The sequence below is a fragment of the Tiliqua scincoides genome, chromosome 10 (assembly GCF_035046505.1).
Source record: "Tiliqua scincoides isolate rTilSci1 chromosome 10, rTilSci1.hap2, whole genome shotgun sequence".
Classification (NCBI taxonomy): Eukaryota; Metazoa; Chordata; class Lepidosauria; order Squamata; family Scincidae; genus Tiliqua; species Tiliqua scincoides.
In genome coordinates this window covers 19,029,946-19,054,172 of record NC_089830.1, presented here as the reverse complement: position 1 = coordinate 19,054,172, position 24,227 = coordinate 19,029,946, and the positions used below count along the sequence as shown (strand labels likewise).

The 24,227-nt window shown below is 47.2% G+C and overlaps 1 protein-coding gene across 1 annotated transcript in view; it reads right to left on the bottom strand.

Annotated features, from left to right (window-relative positions):
• Nucleotides 1–23,992, bottom strand: part of LUZP1 (leucine zipper protein 1) — a 60,213-nt gene extending 36,221 nt beyond the window's left edge. The window contains exon 1 of the mRNA XM_066639060.1: nt 23,838–23,992. The gene's annotated coding sequence lies outside the window, so the exon portion shown is untranslated. The remainder of the gene's footprint in view (nt 1–23,837) is intronic.
• Between the last annotated feature and the right edge of the window lie 235 nt (nt 23,993–24,227).

Sequence of the window (24,227 nt, the reverse complement as noted above, 5' to 3'; positions counted from 1 at the left end):
GGATCTGAAGGCCTTAGGAGTGGAGCTCAACAGGTGGGAAACCCTGGCCTCTGAGCAGCCCGCTTGGAGGCAGGCTGTGCAGCATGGCCTTTCCCAATTTGAAGAAACACTTGGCCAACAGTCTGAGGCAAAGAGGCAAAGAAGGAAGGCCCACAGCCAGGGAGACAGACCAGGGACAGACTGCACTTGCTCCCAGTGTGGAAGGGACTGTCACTCCCGAATTGGCCTTTTCAGCCACACTAGACGCTGTTCCAGAACCACCTTTTAGAGCGCGATACCATAGTCTTTCAAGACTGAAGGTTGCCAACAATCAATCACAGTTCTGTCACCACATCGCAAAAAGTGGAAGTGGAAAAGGCGCAACTGAGAGTGGGGAAAAAAAGAGTGCGACCAAAATGCAACGTGGGCTGGGGCACCTCTCTTATGAGGAAAGGTTCTCTATAGCTTTTGAAGTTCTTCAGTCTAGAAACGAAAAGATACCCGATAGGGGACATGATTGAGACGTTCAGAATTATGCAGGGGATGGGTAGAGTGAATAAAGGGATGTTCTTTTCCCTGTCACATAACACCAGGACCAGGGGACAGCCACGAAAATGGAGTGCCGGAAGAGTTGGGACAAAAGAAAGTATTTCTTTACCCAGCATGCAACTGTAGAACTCCTTGCCGCAGGATATGGTAATGGTGTCTGGCCTAGATGCCTTTAAAAGCGAATTAGACAGACCGATGGAGGAAAAGTCCATCAGAGAATACAAGCCGCGAAGGGTACGTGCAACCTCTTGGTTTTAGAAATAAGCTACCTTAGAATGCCAGGTGCAAGGGAGTGGCAATAGGATATGGATATCTTTTTGTCTTGGACACTCCCTGAGGCATCCGGTGGGTCATTGTGACATACAGAAAGCTGGACTAGATGGATCTTTGGCCTGGTCCACTGGGGCTCTTCTTATGCTTTAGTAGAAGAATGGGGGAATAAGGGCTTTGAAACATATCTGTGTGCAAAATGACTATGTCCCTCCACTGCGACCAGAAGATGACAGAACTGCCACAGTGAGCAAGCTTGTGGTGAAGAGGTCTCTCTGAAGTTGTCAGCAGGGCCAGCCTATCCAGAAGGCAAGAGTCTGCTCCACTAGCTAATTCCATCTCACTCTTTATTAGCAAGTTTTGGGAGACTTGCTGTAGTAAAATCTGATTGAACAGGGAAAAGTCTACTACTATACAAGGACGCAGCTGAGCCACTGAGTCCTGGAACCCACTGTCTTTGAATCCAGTTGTGGTCACACTGGATAGGCTAATAGTGGCACTCAGGCTGATCACAGTTTGGGTTTCGTCCTCTTAAAAACGGCTTGTTCCCGAAATCCTTATTTGATTTCTGCAAGTCCCTCCATTCATCCAACATGCTCAAAGGCACGCTACAACCTCAAAAACATCTCCCGCTGTGACACCATGGAAGAAAGCAAGAGGATTCAAGAGCCAGCGGTTTGAAGGTCCAAGCCAAGTTTGGTTCAGAGATGTTTCTGTTGGAGAAGGGGGGAAAAAAATGCAAGCCCGCCTGAAAGCCGGGTGTAGCTCCAAGTGGATAATTAAACTAAACTTTAAACAGATTAATACAGTGTCAGATTACATTAAAGCATAACACTGAGATCGCCTATTAAACTACCCAGTGGACTGACTCATATTCTCCGTCCAGCTCTCCAAACCCAGGCAAACCCAGGCCATTCTACATGGCGCAATGATATCAAATGCTACGCTGGATGGGGTTATGGCAAAGATTGATATCCCACCTTTCCCAAGAAGGGTCAAAGGAATGGCCCTTGGAACACTTGACAATAATCAAGTAAAATAACATGAACAGATCACCTTACACAGAGTCCATCTAGGACAGAGGTGGGCAAACCCTGACCCATGGGCCATTTGTGGCCCTCGGGGACCCCCAATCCGTCCTGCAGGGAGCCCTCAATCTCCAGTGAGCCTCTGACCCACTGGAGACTGTTGGAGCTCGTGCTGTCCCAAGGCTGCCAGTCACGACCGTCAGACGCAAGTTAGAGCAAGGCCTTCTATAGTCTTCATGTGTTTTCTGCTTTTCCCTGGACCCTATTTTAACAACCCCCCCATTGCCTCTGAACAACTTATACATCCATGTGCGTCTGGCTTGGTCTGCATGTTTGCACTGTGCAAGAGGTGTATGGCAAACGGTTCATAGTCTCATGTGGTTCTACATGCCTCATGTGTTTTGCGTATTATAAATAAGCTCAGTAAAATTCATTCATTCAAGTTCTGTCTCTAATGTATTGATCTATGTAAATTTATTCAAATCTGAAATGTACATTAGTTCTTTTTCACCCAGACCCCGACAGTGTTAGAGAGATGATGTGGCCCTCCTACCAAAATGTTTGCCCACTCCTGATCTAGGGCAATAGTGTCTCCTCTGACTAGCAGCATCTGTCCAGAGTTTCAAGTAAGGGGTCTTTTCCTATGCTGCCCAGATCTGCCAGAGACTGAACCCAGGATCTTCTTCATGCATGGCAGGAGCTCTACTATTGAGCTATGGTCCTTTCCCAAAATAAAACTGAGCAAGGGATCATAACCCACTGTAGAGGCCCTGCTTTGCATGCACAAGGTCCTGAGTTCAAATCCCTGGCATCCTCAGCCAGGGCAGGGAAAAACCCAAACCGAGATCCTGGGGAGCTAACGTCAGTTGGCGCAGACCTAAATGGATCACTGATCTGACGCTATCTAAGACAACTTCTTACATTCTGAGCTATAAACACCCATTCTTAAAAAATTATGTTAAACACAGCCACAGTATTATTTTTGCAGCATAGGAAACACCCCTTCCACTTAAGCTGGCAAGAACAAGAGGCTAGCATTCAATGGTGGAACTGATGCTTGTTAAAGATAAATGCAAAGACTCCTATACAGTACATTTTAACATACAATGCAATGATAGGAAAATGAGTTTCTGCTTAGGAGAAATTGTTTTACGAATGTCACCAGACCATTCTTTGGTTGACTGAAATGTCTGACTCTACTGAAGACATATGGGAGGAAATTGTGTGGTTCAGAGGTTAATGGCTGGTGCGCACAAGATGTTACCTCTCCAAATAACTAGCCCAGACCATCCTTCAGTCAGTGACTGACTGCCAAAAAAAAGAGCGGGGGAGACACCACAGATTGCCACAACACCACAATGCACTGTTTTTACTATATTATCAGTGGGCCACCTTCCCATCAGCTACGCAGTGCATTCAAACTAGCCCACAATTTTGTTTTCTAGACAAAATTAATTCACTTAACAGCAGATTAAAAGTTTCTGCTTTTGATTTCCTGCAGACGTGCTGGTCTTATCGGCTTCGCTTTCCAAAGAAATTACGCAATAGGTGTCAGAAGGATTTGGTTACCTGCCATAGGAGAGCCAGGATTGAAAAGGTATAAAGGGGGGGGGGAGATCAAGTGTCATAGGACCAGGGTGAGATGAAATGAGTGAGAAAAGAATGGGACCCGATCCGCCAGAGACCTCCTCCTCACTGTGCCTTTCCCCACCCTCTCTGAAACACATCAAAGTCCTGAGAGAAATTAATTTGGAGCAGTTTGCCAGGAGCAGATACCAGAGACGGAGACATCAGCATTTGCTCCAGCGACTGTGATCTTGGTCACATGCTGGGAGACCTGCGAGCTACGCATCTGAAATAATTAAATGAGACAATTAAGTTCTGGTAGCTGAAGGATTTGGGAACCAGGTGGGTGCCAAATTTTGACAGAATAAGACATGCTCTGGAAACCAACAGGCGAGTCAACGACGGCGCAAAAAACGACGGGATTTTGCTTTCTACAAGCCACAAAATGCTGCATCTCTCCGCCCAAAATCACCTCCCGAATATCATAAACCAGGGTGGCCTAACCATGGCTCGTGAGCCACAAGTGGCTCTTTGATGTATATTGTGAGGCTCACGGAAATATACGTTGGCTGAGCTCCTTTTTGCATCACAAGTAATATAAAAGGCAAATAAGAAATTTTCAAGCTTTAGCATTATTTACTGGGTATAATCTGAGAGTTCACTGAAGCAAAACGTACGTTTAATGTTCATGGTGAGTAAATACATTTAAGAATTTAAATGCTTCTTCAGTATTGAAGCTCTCCAACGTCTCTCCTGTGGCTCTCACACATCTGGAGTTTATTGTATGCGGCTCTTATATTAAGCTCGTTTGGTCACCCCTGCCATGAATGACAATCCTCACGGACCCTCATCAGTGCTCTGCTCCGGGTTGTCGTCCCCCCCACGGCACCTTCCATATTCTGAGACTCTGGGGGCTACAAGGCAAGCTCAGTCTTCCTCAGGTTGCTGCGGGGGTTCTCTTTCCTTTATCTTTTAATTTACAGGACTGACTCACTCCTGCATAGGTAGGAGTGCCCTGCATACATATAAACAATTACCATGTGTTGGGGTGGCCCTGTTTCACTTCCAATCTGATAGGCGCTCAAACACCCAAGTTCACTCTTGGTACATACGATGACAGATATCATGGGGTGGAACTCCAAGATGACAAAAACCATGGGAGAAGAGTGCCAACAACAACAAAAACAGGAAACTGTGTTGGGGAAATCAACTTTCTAGCCTAGTAAAAGGGATTGCAAGTTAAGTGGGGAAAGAGGAGGACAATAACTCACTTATTAAAATACCGTCCCTGTCTTTCCATTTAAACGGGACCTTTGAAGTGGCTAATAAACAGCCAGTGGGGTGTAGGGCTTAGAGCTGAAGTCCCCAAAGGCTGCATCGTGATGTCCTGGGGCGTAGCAAGGCACACTGGTGTACCTGGGAGGGTCGGGGGGGGGGAATGCTTTGGCCGCCACCTGGCAGGGGGCACTGCAGCAACTCCCTCCCCCACTGCCCTTTTTTTTAAAAGTCCCCTTTAAAGTGCCTTAGAGGGCTTTCAGAGTGCCATGGAGGTTGCACATGGCCTTCCTGGCCTCCGTTGGGCCTTCCGGAGGCTCTCAGAAGACCTAAAAAAGGTCATTTCTGGATTTCTCTGTCCTGGTCCCGAGCAGCAAAGGGCCCAGGATCACAACTGGCAAGGCACTCACTAGGGCATCACGCGACACCCGCACGTGAGACCGTACCACGACCAGCGGCAGGAGGCTCAGCATGGCAGGCAAAGCTGCTGCACATGGTTTCCGTGCACTTGAAAGGGCCCTCCTGTTTGTCCTGGGCCTCTTACCACTCTTTGTTGGGTCCCGTCTGCCCTCCAAACCCAGAAGTGGCAGTGGTGTGGCATCGTTCAATTGCGTCTCATTTCATCACCATGCCCTTCAGGGTGCCAGGGCATTGCGACAAAATTACGTTTGGGAAGCACTGGGTTAGAGTATTGGGTTAGAGTAGCCAAAGTTTTTGGCTAGAGGGCCACATCATCTCTCTGACACTGTGTCAGGGGCCGGGGGGAAAAAAAAGAATTAGTTTACATTTAAAATTTGAATAAGTTTGCATAAGTTTACATAAATGAATTTATTAAAGATGAACTTATATGAATGAATGAATGAATGAAGGTCTTGCAATAGCTCAAGGTCGATAAAAGGCCTTGCACAAAGCAAGGCTGGCCTTTCCTTTGCTGCCGCTGCTACATCACAGACGTGAAACAGCAAGCAGTGGAGGGAGCCCTCATCCCACAGCTCACGCGAAAGGTCAAACAGTCGCCCTCATGCTGAGAGCAGTTGCGTTGGGCCAGAGCGGGCTCCAACAAATCTCCAGAGGGCCAGAGGCTCACTGGAGACTAGGGGCTCCCTGAGGGCCGTATTGAGACGTCTCGAGGGCCGCATGTGGCCCCAGGCCTGGGGTTTGGGCACCATTGGGTTAGAACCGGAAAAAACATCCGATTTCAAATCTTCCATCAGTAACTTTGGGCTAGTTACTCTCTCAGGCTAGCCTCCCTCACTGGACTGTTTCAAGGATAAAATGTACGGCGGGAGAACCCCATATATCACCGTGAACTCCTTTGAAGATTGAATAAAGATGAAATCAAATACTGTCAGGAAAAGAAATTGGCAAATTAAAAGTCTGGAAAGCAGGCACAGTCCAGTTACTTGGATTGCTCCAAGAAATAGGCTGAACAAATGACAAAAATCATGATTTTGACCTATTGCCAGAAGAGGGTCCAGGGCCTCTTGGGGTAATGGTCCAAACTGGTCACCCTCACGCTACAGCCTACTCTGGAATCCTCACTCTACTTCAGATGGGATGTGAAGCACAGAACGTAATCTGTGGAACTCCTTGCCACAGGATGTGGGAAGAGTCCATCACAGGTTACAAGTCATGATCGGCATGCACAACATCCTGGTTTTAGAAGTAGGCTACCTCTGAATTCCAGACACAAGGGAAGGGTAACAGGATGTGGGTTATCTTCTTGCCTTGTGAGCTCCCTGAAGCATCTGGTTGGGCCACTGTGAGATCCAGGAAGCTGGACCAGATGGGCCTTTGGCCTGATCCAGCAGGGCTCTTCTTATGTTCTTAAGGTCTCCCTCAACCTTGAAGCCTGCAGAGATTCTCGTACCGGGAGATGCAATTCTTTAGTGACCTGGTCCCAAACAGTTTAGGGCTCTGCCCACATTGGTAACTACAGTATGAGTTCAACACAAAGAGGGGCCCCTATTTAAGTGGTGGTTCTCTTATACTAAGCAAGGGGAGAGAAACGTTGTACTCATCGGGTGCCTGGTAGGGTGTGTGTTTAAAGATTTATGAGCTCCTTTGAAACAGCACACAGTTCTTCCCTGGTATTTTTGCTACTCAAGTCACTTCAAGATCTTTGTTTTGGGGGAAAAGCAGCTTATAAATATTCTAAAGAACAAATAAGTACAAAAATAGCTGCAAAGAGAAAACAAGCCGTGAGGAACACATGCTAGGGAGGAACACCAGAATGAATGGGGGAAAAGGTACAGGTATCCACAGATTCATGGATCTGGTTATCCACGTCCCGTCCCCTCCATACTCATAACTTTTGTTTACCTTCTTGCAAGCCTTCTTTTTACTGACACTAAAACAGGAACGCAAAAGGCAGGCAGGCAGTCTGCACACTAGTTTCCCATTCTCTCCTTCTAGCGCACAGGCTGCCTGCCTGCCTTTCACGTTGTTCCCATTTTAGCATTCAGTAAAAAGGAGACTTGTTTGGTGCCATGGTAAAGAAGCTAAATGAAGGCAATGGATGTGTGGGAGAGGTGGTCAGTATTGTACTACTCCATATAAGAGTTGGCAACCTTCAGTCTTGAAAGACTATGGTATTGCGCTCTGGATGGTGGTTCTGGCACAGCGTTTAGTGTGGCTGAAAAGGCCGATTTGGGAGTGACAATCCCTTCCACACTGGGAGCAAGTGCAGTCTGTCCCTGGTCTGTCTCCCTGGCTATGGGCCTTCCTTCTTTGCCTCAGACTGTTGGCCAAGTGTCTCTTCAAACTGGGAAAGGCCATGCTGCACAGCCTGCCTCCAAGCGGGCCGCTCAGAGGTCAGGGTTTCCCACCTGTTGAGCTCCACTCCTAAGGCCTTCAGATCCCTCTTGCAGATGTCCTTGTATCGCAGCTGTGGTCTACCTGTAGGGCACTTTCCTTGCACGAGTTCTCCATAGAGGAGATCCTTTGGGATCCGGCCATCATCCATTCTCACGACATGACCGAGCCAACGCAGGCATCTCTGTTTCAGCAGTGCATACATGCTAGGGATTCCAGCTCGTTCCAGGACTGTGTTGTTTGGAACTTTGTCCTGCCAGGTGATGCCGAGGATGCGTCGGGGGCAGCGCATGTGGAAAACGTTCAGTTTCCTCTCCTGTTGTGAGCGAAGAGTCCATGACTCGCTTCAGTACAGAAGTGTACTCAGGACGCAAGCTCTGTAGACCTGGATCTTGGTATAGGGTCCCCTTTATCCACAGTTTTCGTATCCATGGCGGGTGGCTGGGAACATATCCCCCATGGATGGGGGGGGGATGCCTATATGTTTAAACATTACGGTTGGCAACCTTCAGTCTCGAAAGACAATGGTATAAGCCTACAGCACCCGGTATTCCCAGGCAGTCTCCCATCCAAGTACTAACCAGGCCTGACCCTGCTTAAACACTGTATCTTGAGCAACAGCACAACTGACTGTGATGAAACAGGGAATGATCAGGTGGCTACAACGGAATCAGTGTACATCAAGAGTGACCGCAGCAACTCCACTGAAGAAGCATCTGGAATCTGCGGCTGACCTCCACGCTAAGTGCATGCAGTGCACCACGCTCTAACTCGTGGTGATCTTCAGGTCTCAGTCCTGGGCACTATTTTGTTCAGAGGTTTTATGAATGACCTCACTGAAAGGGAACATAGGGAAGACCGACATCTGCTGATGACACCGGGCTGGTGGGGCTGTCAATGCAGAAAAGGATGAGGAAATTGCACAGAGTAAACTGAGTGACCTCATGGGCGTCACAGGAAAGGAATGAAGTGCACAGATTAAGGTCGTGCACTGGGGGAAAGGCACAATGCACAATGGCAAAGGTTTGCTATGGCCTGAGAAGTTCAGCGAGAGAAAAGGGATGAGGGCAGAGCCTGGGGGTCCTATGGAAATATAACCTACAAGAAGTCTGTTGGTCTTTGAAGGTGCCACAAGACTTCAGAGTGGGGGGTGTTTAGGGCTGGTTTTAAGCTAATTGGAACAAGTGCTCCTAATTGGGCCCCACACCTAAGGGGGCCCCATCCTAGGGTAACATGGTGTTACCCTCTAGAAGGGATTGGCTTCCATGAAATGGACTAACCCAGCGTTTCTGAAACTGTGGGTCGGGACCCATGAGGTGAGTCGCAAGCCAGTTTCAGGAGGGTCCCCATTCATTTCAGTGTTATTTTATTTTCAATATATTAGACTTGATGCTTCCATGGTATGTGACTGCATTTGAGTACTTTTAAAAGGCTACTATGTATAGGCTTTGAACAATGATAGTCAATGGGGTTTACTCCCGGGTAACTGTGGACGGGATTGCAGCCTTTGGGATGTCTGGGGAATTTTTTTTAAACAGATCAGCAATTGCTTGGGAGGGTTAGGAGTGTTCTTTATTTTAAATAAATTTTTAAACTTATACTTATTGTATACTTTTACTTGATTTGATTCTGTCGTATGGGGGGTGTTAACAAACTTCCTGCTTGGTGATGTCACTTCAGGCTATGACATCACTTCCACGTTAATGACATCATTTCCAATGGGCTCTGACAGATTGTCATTCTATAAAGTGGGTCCCGATGCTGAAAGGTTTGAGAATCACTGTACTAGTCCTTTTCCAAAAACCTCAAAATTTGGGGTAGGTAGGGCCAGGTAGGTCTATTGGTGTAGGTAGGTCCAGATAATCTTTTGCAGCTGGTCGGACTAGTCACAACAGCCCTCAGGCAGGGAGTAGCTTGCTGTGAGCCCGCAGCTCCTGGCCAGGGGGTGTTGAAAAACTGCTCTCCCCACCAACAGGGTGTTGCAGGAAAAGACAAAGCCTTGCATTCTTTGGATTTCAAGTTTTGCTGAAATTTGTTGGGAAAGGGCAGGGAAGAGACGAACCTTCCACTTCCTAGATTATTTTTCCCCTGGTCCATTTGCAACATTTTATGCAAATTCTAATGGAATTCATGCTCAGTAACAGCACAGTGTGTCTGAAACCACTGCAGGGCTTGGGCAGAGCCTGTTACATCCAAATCTGGCCAGAGACTGTGTGGTAAAGCCTCTTTTTCTCAATTTCGCTATAAAGAAAAACAGTATTCAAACCTGGACATACGGCATCTGTTGTCACCTGGGAAGCAAGAGGATTTTGAAAACAGGAGGGGCTGGAAGGGGGGGGGGAAAGCTCCATTTAAAGTCCTTAACTATTTCAAAAACTGTGTTTCACTGATCCAAAGAGGAAACTCCTGAGTGGTTTTCACCACAATCCAGAGTGATTTTCAATCTGTGTTCTGGGGAACCTTGGAGGTTCCTTGGAAACATATCAAGATCTCTTCAGTGAGACCAGGAAAGTCTCTCTTGAAGGGATTGTCACTCGGTGCTCAATTCAATCAGGCCCTCCCACCCGTGGATTTGCTTATTCACAAAATTCGCAAAGTCATCAATTACCTCTCGCCAGTCACGGGCTGTTGTTGCTATCTGTGCTTTCTGCTACCTTTGGAGCCCACCTTGCTGGCTTCCTGAATGCAACTAAAACCTCCAGAAGGCAGCAGAGACCTTTAAAATGGTGCTGGTAACTGGCACGGAGCCCTGTAAAATGGCCATCAGAAGCTTCCCACTACCATTTTAAAGGAGTCCACACTCACTGTGGGCACCATTTTGAAGGTCTCAGCTGGCTTCAGAACATCTCTGCCAGCATGTAAGCTACCCCTCCCCCTAATCCCATTGATCCCATAGGATCCATAGTTCTATATCTACAGATTCTCTATCCACTGGCATTTCCAAAAACCTAACTCCAGCAGATAACAAGAACTGACTATCAGCCCAATCCTATCCAATTTTCTAGCACCAGTGCAACCATGCCAATGGGGTGTGCGCTGCATCCTGTAGCAAGAGGGCAGACGCAGAGACCTACTCAAGGGGACTCTTTGTTCCCTTCTTTCAGGGTTGCATTGCGGCTGCACTTGCGCTGGAAAGTTGGATAGGATTGGTCCCTGTATCTGCTTTGTATCCTGAAGTTCCCAGGTTCAATCCCTACAATCACCAGGAAAGGTCCCATCTAAAAAATCGTTGAAAGCAGCTTCCAGTGGTGCAAACAGTGGTGATTTCAATCCAAACGGGTCAAACTGGGAAGCTGGTGCAGAGATTAGAGAGTGCCAAGCAAGCCTGGAGAGATCCGGGTTCAAGTCTCCGCTGGGCCATAGAACTGAGCTGAACCTATCCAGAACTGTTCTGAGAACAAAAGGTGGAAGGACCTGGTGTGCTCCTTGGGTAAAAATGTGAACAACATGAGAAGGATACTCCACCTGTATCTATAAACATGCCCCAGAATCCTTTGCTACACATAGGAGTTTGGTGGCAGACACAAGAATGTGAAAAGCAGCCTTGAAGAAAGTTTTTCCATCTTAGGGAAGAATTCATGGATCTCCCCGGCAACTGCCCACACTTCCTTAGGGAGCAAATTCCAGAATAGGTTAGTCTGTTACGGCAAACACAGCCAGAGTCTCATGGCACCCGAAAGACAATAAGTCGGACCATAAATTTTCTGTTTCCCTAGGGAGGACCATCTCGGCGCATTTCCAAACTCACACATTTCAAAAAAACAATGCCGCTCAACTCCAGCAGGCACAAACACGTCCCGATGCCTCGTGTGATTTACCTGGGCCTGCCACCATTGCGATCAATCTGCTATTTGCTAGGATTCCAAGAGGGGGTGACGAAATAAACGACTACCAACACCGAGTGATTCGAATCAGATCCTTGAAAAAACGCATTATTTTGAAGCTCATCTGGGTTTCTTTAAGCTGGTTTAATTCAATTAAACCCACCAGCAGAACAATTTTAAATTCTAACCAAAAGCAGAGGGGTGGGATTTGAATGCTTTTTAAATTAGAAACGGCCAAAGATTTTAGTGCAGGCTGAGATCAGCTTCATTGTAAAATGACGCTGGAAGGTGGGGAGGGGGAATCAGCGACCCTGTACCCTAAGTGACCTCTTTTCCCTCTGCAGGAATATTAATCATCACGCCACTCAAAAGGATAAAATGCAATGTGGGAATGAGCCTACGTATCTGTCTGAGAGATACATGTAAATAAGCCAACGACAAAACAGAGAGAGTTTAAAAATGGTTTAGTTAAACATGTAGGTTTACGCCCCTGCTCAGTAACACACTTATAACTCAACACCAAGAAAGTTGGAAACCAAAATGTTTGACTAAACTGTTTTTAAACCGGCTCCGTTTCATCATTATCCTATTTACATAGATTATAATTTTTGTGTTTGTTTCAGGGTCCAGCAGCGACTTGCCTGCAGTGCTTTTGATGCAGACAAGGGAACGTACTCCAAGATAAACATCCTCCCACTGTCCAAAAAAAAAAAAAAATTAAATTTAAATGTTCAGAAAGGGCATGGGGTACAGTCCTGCCCACGGTCACATTTCAGAATGCAAACAGAGGGTGGGGGGGGGGAAGAAGAGAGATTCAAATGCTTAAACGCTCTCCTGTCTCAAAAGACTCTCAGAATGTGGAAAGCTAGCAAGTCAGGGATGAGTGTTCCAGACTAGCCCTGATGTGCAGAGTAGCCCACATTCAGGGTTTTATTGCAGGAGAACATCCAAATATGCAACTCTGCACCTGCATTCTGAAGTGGCACAGCCCTGAAAAGATTGCACTACAAGACCATGGGGAATTTATGAACCTCTTTATGCGCTTCAGCAGCACATGATCTGTGCTTGAACGTCTCAGGATGGTATAGACAAGAGCTCTGGAAAAGGGGCAGTGTAGAGTAGAAATATCAAACATGTGGGCTTAATGCGGCCCCCAAAGCAATTTATCCAGCCCCTCTCATAATTGGGCTTTCCCAGCTTGACAACTGGGCTCTCTCACATCTTGAAAACATGACCAAGATTTCCACATTTTCCCCTCCCGTCAATTGCAGCTAATGAGTTTCTACGCGAGCACAAAGTGCTTATTTATGGACATCATCTGCTTAATGATGTCGCTTTCCGCTTAATGAAGTCACTTCCAGCCCTCAACAGACACAGTGAATGCTAAGCTCGCCCCCAAGTATGAAACAAGGTCAGACATCCCTGGTCTAAAGCAAGGGCGTCAAATTTTTTTTATATAACAGGCTGAATAGCAATCAAGGTGCCTGCTGAGGGCAGAGGTGACATCACTGAGCAGGAAGTGATGTCATTAAAGCAGATGGGGACCAGAAATGCACACTTCATTCTTATATAGGAACTCATTAGGCCAAACGACAGAAGAGAAAATATGCAAATCTTGGCCATATTTTCAAGATATGAGAGAGCCCAGTTATCATGTGGGTTACCCTTTCAGCAGAGCACAGCTCAGCAGCTCTTGAGATAAGCTGATAGTGGTGCTGAAAGAGCCCAAGGACCAAATAAAGAGCTTCTGGGGGCCACATACGGCCCACGGGCCTTATGTTTGACACCCCTGACCTAGATTGCTTTAAAATGGGATGATAAAACTTTGAGTAGGGGGAAAGGTAGAACAACAGCTAGGAGTCAAAAAGGCTACGCGAAACCTCCATGTTCAATGGTAGTCTATCTCTGAAGACCATGTGCTGAAAAGCGCAAAGACAGAGAAGGCTACTCTCTAAGTCAGTGATTTTCAACTTTTTTCATCTCACGGCACACTGGCAAGGCACTAAAATGGCCAAGGCACAGCATCAGCTTTTTGACAATTGACAAGGCACACCATGCTGTCAATGGGGGCTCACATCCCCCAGTGGTCCTATTGATAAATGACCCTCTCCCAAATTCCCAAGGCACACCTGGAGATCATTCGCGGTACACCAGTGTGCCATGGCACAGTGGTTGAAAATGGCTGCTCTAAGTGCTGGAGGGCTTTCTAGAAACATGTGGTTTAAACCGTGTAGGAAATGGGATGTTGAATTAAACGGACTTTTGGTCTGATCTTTATTATGTCCTTGGTGCTTACCACGACTGCCATGAAATCAACGTCACACAAAAGAAGCAGCAAGTCCGTCGTCCCCCCCCAATCTTCTAACCAAGTGCTTCTCAAACTGTGGGTTGGGTTCAGGTCGCGAGCTAATTCCAGGTGGGTCCCCATTCATTTCAGTGTGTAGATAATTTTTAATTTTTTTTAACTTGATGCTGCCATGGTACTTGACTGCATGTGTACTTTCAACAGGCTACAGACTGCAGACTTTTAACAGGCTACTATGCATATGCTTTTAGCAATGATAATCAATGGGGCTTACTCTTAGGTAAGTGTGGATAGGATTGCAGCCTTTGAGGAGTTTGGGGAATTTTTTAAAAACAGATCAACAACTGCTTGCGAGGGTAAAGAGGGTTCTTTATTTTAAATAATTTTTAAAAACTTATTGGAAACTTTTAATTTACTTATGTCCTTGATTGATTTCATTTGGTTGTGTGTGTGTGTGTGTGGGGGGGGGTGTTAAACATTTTCCTGCTTGGTGATGTCACTTCCCAGCAGACTGTCATTTGAAAAAGTAGGTCCTAGTGCTAAAAAGTTTGCAAACCACTGTTCTCATCTCTTCTCCTGACTTTGTGTGGCAAAATTGCGATCTTCTGAGCTTCTCAAGCTAACATTTCCCTGGGGACCTTTGTTCCTTCAACAAGATGGGGCATGTCCTCCCCATTCATGCAAAGTGCTAATGATGCGAAAATAGCACATGATCTTTCGCCCAGGATGAACTGCTAAGATGAAGTACAAAGATGTCTCTATTTGGCACTGACACTAATTAAGTACATAGATTTACATACGGCATGACTTGCTCGCCCCTTAGGTTAGGGCAGAGTGATGAGCACAGCCAATTACAAGAAGTGAAAAACCAACCAAGTTCAAAAGCAGCAAGTGTGTTTGAAGTACCCAGCTGAAATCACAGCCATAAACACACACCTGCTTAGGCAAACCACTTGGCCATCATCAGTCCCCATCTCTGCACTTTACAATAGGATGTCACGATTATGGGAGGAACCACATGTCAGTAGCACTGCCCATCCAGAAGCTTCTGTGCAGTTGCGCTTATCATGTTCACTGAAGGACATGGAAGATCCAGATTTGAAAACAGACAGGAACAACTCAGTTAAAAGACTGTGATAGTCTCAACTTCAATCCCTAGAAGCCACTGTGGACGATTCTGAGCTAGATGTAGCATTGGCGGAGTTGGCGCATCCAAGAGGCCAACTGAAGCTGTTGCCTCAGACAGCAGACTGGATGGAGGTGTGCCTGTCTCCTAACACCTAAACTGCAACTCCTTCTCCTTCCACTCCCTGGATTGGAAAAGGAAGAGAGAACAGAGGGGAAAAGAATATGTGGAGGGGAGGAGAGTTCTGAGCCAGACCACTGGAGAGTGGCAGAGGCTGGCACATCATTGGGTAAGGGGGGGGCAGCATTTGCCATGCTGTCCCAGACAACAGGAAGTCCTGGACTGGCCCCAACCATTGGTCCTTCAATGTAAGGTAGCTTCCTTTGTCCCTAATGCCTTTGAATCTGGGACGTGAGCTTGCAAATCACAGTTTCAAAACGATCTCAGGAAGCAAGGTCGGAGAAGACCACTGACTCCTTGGACAGCTGATACCAATCAAAGTGATAATCCTGGTTAGATGGTCAATGGAGAGGGGGGCATAGCTTAGTGGCGGTTGTATACAAAAAAATATACACCCCTGGCATCTCCATCTCCTGGGATAGGATTCCAGTTAAATCCCTGGCATCTCCATCTCTGGGGATAGCAAGTAGCAGGGCTGAAAGAGACCAAAATCTTGGACAGCTGCTATCTGTCTAAGTTAACAATAATGGGTTCAATATGGCAGCATCATGTGTTCAATATGTGCCTATCTATGCCTTGGTAGTATTCTTGCAAGGACAACAGCAAAAATGATTTGAAGCACTACAAAGCAAAGAAAAACAGAACCTGGGCTTTGAAAGCCATACTCTGGTAGTTCCGCGTTTTGCCCTACGCCACAAAAACAAGAAGTCAACAGTTCTGATGAGTGTTCCTGGGATGCCAAGACCGTACATGCCCTCAGGTCCAACCTACAGACTCTCACAGTTTGCAGCCCACACAACTGTTTTGCTATGCTATGAAGTGCTTGGATTGCAACGAAAACATTCAATGATTGACCCTGAGTCACAAGTGGGGGGAAATGGGGGGGGGGGAGAGAGACTCAAAAATTACTAGCACGGTCACTCACCCCACCCTATGAGTGGATAATTTCAAGATGGCAGCCATCTCAAAACCAAACAGTGGATTCTTCTTGTGCGCAGTTGCTCACACAGGTCTTTTGCACCACTCAAAAATTCACTTTGCAAAATCGTGTCTGCTGCTAACTGAAGGCTCATGCTTTGGAACATTTCAAGGTGTCAGGGAAGATTCCCTGATCAGACAGCAGTCTTTCGCAGACTGGCACTGCTACCCCCAGAAAAATGCTGCCCCAGGTCCTGTGACCCCCCCCCCTCAGCTATGCAACTGACAGCACCCCACCACCAATCCCACCTAAAGACATTGCCTCACCAACTCTAAGGGTGGACCAGCTCTATGTCCCTTCACTCCAAGATTTTGTATGCATCTTCAAACAAACCTATTGCCTTGTGGAACCCCACACATACACCAATTCCAACTAGTCTATCACTAGCACTGCTGTTGGGTATGAAGATCAAGGAAGTCACTTTTCCTTCCCCTCTGAACATCATTTTCCACTAATCTACCTGTCCCCACATCTTGCATCAAAGTCAGCTAGCTCTAACTTTATCTCCATGGCACTTAGGGGATGGGAGGCTCTAAAACATCTGTTCCCAGACTCGAGAGAGACTTACTATAAGAATGTTTGAAAATCCCCAGGAATCACTTGTTGCTATCACATAGCAGCAGGGTCCACACACACACACACACACACACACACACACTAAACAACTGTAAAGGCTTCAGGATACAAAGATTATGCCTTGAGGCTGGGGTCACGGTCATAGTTTTTAAGACACATACAAGAGTATGGAGGAGCAGATATACAGTGTTCTGGATACAGGAGGGAATATCAGTAAAACCATCCAGAATATGGAAGACATAAAGTGGCTGAAAATTTGCATTCAGTACAGACCCCAAGACGTGGATATGGGGTACGCAGAAACAGTCAGAGGTATTAAGAAGCGTGACAATGAGATATAATAAAAATACACAGGGGATTGATGGTGGATTTCAGAAACCTCTTCAGCACATTCTGGCTTGTTTCCAAGACCTGTGAAGTTAACTCATGCATGTGGTCTTGTGTGTGACTGGACATACATGTGAGCAGGTGGCGTGTGTGCAATGGCGACACTAGGATTCGCGTCACCCGGTGCAGGAGGCCTGTGCATCACCCCATGCAGTGGGCGGGGCAACGCCCCAGTTGGTGGGTGTGGTGATGTACCATCGCCCCGCCCCCACTGATTTTTTGGCTATACCTTTTGTAAGAACACAGATATTTCAATGTGGTTTGTTTCATTGCATTCTGCATGAAATTACACATTGATTGATATATAACATGATGGTATTATTCCTTCAAATTCTGATTTTAGTGATTTTGAAAACTTGTAGAGTCTCACACACAGACACCCCTGTGTCAACTTACTAACAACTTATTTATTTATTTATTTATACAGGTATTTATATACCACCTTTCTTTGGTCGTCAGATTTCTCCTCAGACTTTAATCCAAGGCGGTTTACATAGGCAGGCTGTTCTAAACCCCCGTAGGGATTTTTACAATTGAATATTTCTAGTCTTTCATAGAACTCCTCCTTCCAGCTGGATTCCTTCCTGGTCTGGCCTCTCTCTGGCCCTTCACCTCCCACACTCCACTTATTGCAGCAGTTCTCAAACTTTTAGCACTGGGACCCACTTTTTAGAATGACAATCTGTCCAGGACCCATCAGAAGTGATGTCATGGCCAGAAGTGACATCATCAAGCAACTTAAAATAAATAATTATAAATAATTAAATTAAAATAAAGGAAATAATTAAATAAGGGGGAGTTAGTCCTGCTCCACCAAGTGAATCTACTCTGAAGTAAGTCCTATTGTGGTCAATGGGGCTTACTCTCAGGAAAGTGTGGGTAGAATTGCAGCCTGTGAGCCCAATCCTATGCATGTCTACTCTGAACAGGACTATGGGACCACATGTCCCATAGTGGTCAATGGAGCTTACTCTGTAGTCTGCCTGCAATAACAACCCCCCAAAAAGAATCAGTGAGATTTCCAGCCCTTCCCAGTGCCCAGTTTAAAGTTCTTCTATTTCAGGCATATCAAGATAAAGACCCTCCTGACTTCACAAGTGCAAAATAGAAAACTTTCCCCTTACCAGTTCAAGCCTCTTTTTTATCCTTTTTAGTGGGGGGCAGGAAGGCTGCCTTCCGGAGCATCTCCAGCTCCATCGGATCTGGACCATTCTGGTGTCCTCACATTCCCCTTTGCCTGCCCTGACCAGCAGCCAAGGCACGTTTGCCTACTCAAGAGTAAACACGACTGTGAGGCTGCTTGGCTTTCCATAGGGCTCAATAGACTGCAGCTGGGAGGGAGGGAGGAACCTCTTTCTCCCTTTTGTGTTTTTAGGGGCTGCATTCATTGGATCAGGACCATCCTTGGAATCCTCTCAGCTGCCCTTTCCGACTGACTACTCGCAAGTAAACACGGCCACATGGCTTCATTTCCGGCTCAGACTTGCAGCTGGGAGGGATGGGACCTTCTCGGGTGTTTTTTGGAGACTGCATTTATTGGATTGGGACCATTCTGATGTCGTTGGATTCCACTCAGCCTGCCCTTTCTGATGGACTATGGCACATACAGCTGCTCATGAGTAAATGTGCAATACGGCTCACTTTCACTTTCCATAGGGCTCCATGCATTTTTTCCTTCTGGTTTTTTGGCCATAACTTTTGAACAAAAGGGGCAATTTCAATTCTATATTTTGCACTGCACTCCGCTGGCCATTCCGCATCCAATGGTGTATGGCAGGATGCGGTAGCTCCTAAAGCTGCGAAGTTAGCGCATCACCCCCCCAGGGCATGTCACCCCCCTGGCGTGTCACCCGGTGCAGCCCGCACCCCCCCCACATGACACCAGTGCATGTGCGTTGCTGCCACCACAGATTTTCAGAAGATTGATGGCAGAATCCGTTTCAGTGACCCTTATTTTAAAGGAAATCTCTTCTTTTAAAAGCCTGCCCGAGATTCCAGCAGATTGCAGCTTCATACATATCACTTATTTAGAAAACAGTGTATCTCGAACTGTGGGTTGGGAATCACTAGGTGAGTCACAAGCCAATTTCAGGTGGGTCCCCATTCATTTCAATACTTATTTTTAATATATTAGTCTTGACGCTACCATGGTATGTGACTGCATTTGGGTAAAGGAGACAGATCTGTACTTTTAACACGCTAGTCCATATATGCTTTTAACAATGATAGTCAATGGGACTTACTCCTGGGTATGTGTGAGTAAGACTGCAGCCTAGGATTGTTAAAAAAATCTCCCTGCTTGATGATGCCACTTCCTGTCATGACATCACTTCCGGCTGGTCCTGACTGATTCTCATTCTTAAAAGTGATCCCAGTGTTAAAAGTCTGAGAACCACTGTGGTAGAAGATGACACTGCTTTGACAAGACTCTCATTTTTTTCAGACATTAACCATCCTACAGGAAATGCTTGATTTGCTACACAGACATAATGACAAAAATAATTCAGAATCTGAGCAATCTTCCGTTGCTGCTCAACATATGAAGAAAATCATTCAATTTCTGGTGCCCATCACTCTCTTCACTATCAGTTTAAAGAAACCAAAACATTTGTGTCCTTGCGTTAAAACACAAGGAGGTATTTGCAGGTTACAGATGGGCCCCAGCAACACACTTTTCTGACCCACATGAGCAATGAGGCACAATTAATGACGAAGGAAAGCAGAAACCTTCCATCTCCTTCTCATGAAGGCAATGGCCGGGCCACAGCCAAAGTTTGAAATTCCACAGATCTTAGTGAAAACAAACGCCTGCTCCATCAGGAAAAATGAGGCGGCTTCCTCCAAGGCTTCTGAACATAAACTGGTTCACTCTCAGCCCCAGAGAACACGACAATGAACTTATACGGCAATCAACATGTTTCGATTCACACCCAGCTCTGCCTCCAGAGCAAGGGAGAAGGCTTCACGCTGGGAAAAAAAAGGCTGAAAAATTCCTCCAAGTCAATTGAGCAAAAGCACCTTCACCCTGAGGGTGAAGTCTGATTAAAATAAGTCTTTCTGACGCTGAAGAATTCTCGGCTCATTGCTACGTACAGGAGCTGGCCCTGCTCAGCCAGCACGTTGGGGTTGGCTCCTACGCTCTGCACCTTTTCCCAACACAGACTTGGCAAAGGAAGACCGGCATATGTCAGACTGTCAAGACAACAGGGCCTTGCCCAAACTTCCCAACACTGAAAGCAACAAGGCCTCCCTTTTTCCAAAGCAGACAATTTATTAATAATCAGATTGTTTTTCATGTTGCACTTTTAAATTGTAAGCCGCCTTGTGTGCCCGTTCGGCAAAAAGGCAGGGTATAAATTAATAAAATAATAATAATAATAATAATAATAATAATTTATGGTATACACTGCACTTCAAAAGAAGCTCAAGACAGAGTACAATCAACACCCCAAATAAAAACATGCCACAAGATCAGCAGCACAAAACTGGCATAGTTCACAGTAGTACACTAGAATTGGGGAGACACAGGTTCCAATCCCCACGCAGTTGTGAAACTCATCGGGTGAACCTGGGCCAGCTATTATTTCTCAGGCAGACCTACCTCACAGGGTTGTTGTGAGGATGAATGCGATAGGGAAGAAGAATATATACTACCCTACCTAAGAAAATGCACCCTGAGATCCATGGATGATAGAGTAGAACAGACATATATCAATCACAAGGTATAATCAAAACAGCAAGCCATCCAGTTGTCAATCAAAAGTCAGACTAAATAAAAAAAGTTTCCACAACTTTGCCACCAAAACAAAGGAGCAGAGGGTGCCTTCACGGGGAGAGTGTTCCACAGTCAAGGAGCCACTGAAGAAAAGGCCCGTCACTGCCTAACAATGGTGCAAACTGCCCAGCTGAAGACCTTAACATCCAGACCAGCTCATACAGAAGGAAGGGGTCCTGAAGCTTCAGCATTTACTTTCCCCCCACAAACCTCCTACAAAGCAATCCAAACTACTGTACTGTCAAATATTGGTTTGATCTGAGAGTATATGAAGCCCAGAAAGCCAAGTCCTAGTACAAGGTGATGTGGATTATTTAATATATTTGGTGCAATCATCAGCACTGGGTTAGGTTCCCCTTAACAAAAGCCACTTTAGTTTTTAATCATGATTTTAAATTCAATAAACATTTCCACCACTGCCCTCTGCAGAAGGAAAGACCCTAAAAGCTCCCCCACTCAAGGCTTCCTCTGGGCTTTTTCAGATACTCCTTGCATGTAGAACTTGAAGAGGAATGCTTCTGTCCAACATGAATTAATTGTCACAGTGACAATTGTCAGGTGAGGATCAGGAGGTCCCAAGTTCAAATCCCCACTGAGCCATAAGCTTGGGTCAGCCACCATTTCTCACAGCCTAGCCTACACTGCAGGGTGGTTGCGAGGTTGAAAGCAAGGGGAGACAAAAACCATCAGGCTTCCTACCATGAGCTCCTTGGGGGAACAATGGGGTAAACAACCAGAGATAGAATAGTGCAACACTGCAGAAGCATAAATCATCAAGAGGAAAAGGACTTTTGCCATGCACAGCTCTGAGCCTTACTGCACCAGCAGATCAAGAGGTAGCCATAAGGAGACACCACCCATTTCCAAACATTTAGATAGCCAGACCTGACCACAAAAGTCTATGCATCATTCATCCTGCAGAATACAGAAAATATCATGCCCTCCTTCCAAGTCATGCACCCATTCAAACACTATCACCACAATGACATCCATGTGTCACACTGACCCAATCTTAGGGTTGATATCTTCCCCTCCCCCTTGGGCTTCCTGGACTTTTAAGATCTGAACAGGCCAAAATTCAACAAATGCAGCTTTTGTTGACATGGAGGTGAATCCAATCAGGGAAAACACACCTGATGAATTTCTACCTGTTGTAAGCCATTAAAGCCCTGCCAGGAAAGAAAAGGGGGGGGGGGAACAGTGGAAACTTAAAATTTATGGGGAAAGGCCCAGAGCAAATGACATTTCCCTTCTGAACTAAAGTTCAACTTTGTGAGATCCAACACTCCTACGCCCATTTTCAAGACTGAAAACTAAGGTTGCAATCCTAACCACACTTCCCTGAGAGCAAGTCCCATTGAACAAAATAGGACTTACTTCTGAGTAGACCAGGTTAGGATTGTGCCCTAAGGCCAAGAGACTGAAACTTGTCCTACCTATTTGGGGCTTGACTCCCAAGGACAATATCACCTGTAAAGATTGCAGCCTTTTAGTCCAATCCCATTCAGAAACAAGCCTGGTCACATGCAGCGGAGCTTACTCCCTATAAAATGCTCCAGATTGGAGTCCCACTGAATTCACCAGGACTGATTTCTCAGTAAATGTGCAAAGTGGATCAGCCACAGAGCACTGCAGCTGGGGGGGGGGACCCAGGTTCAGAGCTCTGATTAGCAACAAAGCTGCTAAGTAAACCTTCAGTCTGGTCTACCTCACATGGCTGTTGTGAGGATAAAAAGGGCGGGAAGAGGAAGGCACCACTGTTGGTGCCAGGAGTTCTTTGGTGGAAGGGCAGATCAGTATCGGTCATTGTGTTTGGTGAGCTTTTATGTACTATTAAGGTACGCTTTCTAGAACGTAATAGGCAAGCTGTTCATAAAACACAAGCATATTTTTAAAACTCCTGTCCTGGCTGTCTTAACAAGAAGCAGATTTGGAAGGCGGCACTCTTACGCACCTATTTACCTGGAACTAAACCTTATTGAACTCGGAGGGGTTTTTACTTCCGAGTAAACATACCCTGGATACCCTGCCAGGCTGCATGCTGCCTCCCCTCACAATCACAAACTTAACCTGGAACTAAACCCAGATTGAACATAGTGGGGCTTACTCTCAAGTAAAGCACACCTAGGCTCAGGAGGGGGCCATCACCCAGAGAGGTGGCCATCTTACAGCTCACACCTACTTGGGGTGGGGGAGAATACGAGCTTGTCTACTTAGAAGTAAGTTCCATGGGAACTTGGATTCAATGGGAAAGTATGCATTGGATTGCAGCCTAAGGCAGCAATCCTAGCCACACACTGGGACACAATGGGACTTCTGCATAGGAATGCCTAGGATTGTGCTGTACTTTGGGGAGTGGAGTAAGAGCACAATGCTATGCTTGGCTACTCAGAAGTCTTCAGTGGGGCTTACTCTCGGGAAAGTATGCGCAGGATTGGCAGCCTAAGGCAGAAACTCTGTACTATCCACACCTGGAAGTAAGTCTCGTTGGGACAAAATAGGACTTACTTCTGAGTAGACCTGCCTAGGATTGTTCCCTAAGGCAGCAATCCTAGCCACACTTCCCTGGGAGTAAGCCCCATTGGGACACAATGGAACTTACTTCTGAGTAGGCATGCCTAGGATTGTAAGTTCCAGCGCGCTCCAGGCTTTCCAAGCGCGCACCCCTTAAAAACCCTTTCCACGCGGCCCAAACCCAAGCGGTCTACTCGGGAGTAAGGAAGTCCCAGGCGGCGGCTGCTGCCCTTGCGCACGAGGACTTGCACCCTCCACCTTGCCCCCTTTCCCTTTCCCAGCAGCTTCCCGAGAAGGCATTTCCTCTGCAGGAAGGGCCGGGCCCTGCCTCTCCTCCGGCCGGCCAGCCAGCCAGAGTCACCCAGGGAGAAGCTGGGAGGGCTGGGAAGAAGCTGGGCTGGGAAGGGGAGAGAAAGTTGGCCAAGTTGGGGGGACGATCCGGAGGGAGAAAGGCGACCGATCGCCCCCAAAGTCGAAGCAGGGGGAGCTGGGGGGAAAGAGCCCCCCTCGGTGGGGGGAGAAGCCCCCTCCTCTTCCTCCTCCCGCAGCCCCCCTTCAGGTCCTCCCCCCGCTGCCTCCTCCACTCCTGCAACTGGGAACAAAGCGGATGCCTCGCATTCCTTCCCAGCCCCGAGCCGGGCAGGCGGGGATGCGGCGCTGCCCCCCCATGGCCCCAGCAGAGCCACTCACCGGTCTCTCCGCCACCTGGAGCCGCGATCGGGCCGGGGAGGGAGCCCGGCAGGCAGGAGTCTCCCCCGGGGCGGCGGCGGCGGCAGCAGGGGATCCCCGCGCAGGGCGCACGGCGCGCCTCGGCTCTCGCCTGGCAGCGCTGCGCTGCGCTCCGGGGCGGCCGTGCGGTGCTCCTCCTGACAATGAGAGGCGGGCAGCAGCCCCTGCTCGGGCGGGCTGGCAGGCTGGCCGGCCGCCTTGACGTCAGCGGGCGGCAGGAGAAGGAGGAGAAGGCAGCAGCTCCGCCGCAGTCCCTCCTCCGCCGCCGCCGCCTCCTCCCTTCCCAACTTCGCTCCCCAGCGCCGATTGGCCCGTGCCGGGGACGTGCGACGCTCCCCGAGGCTGCGATCC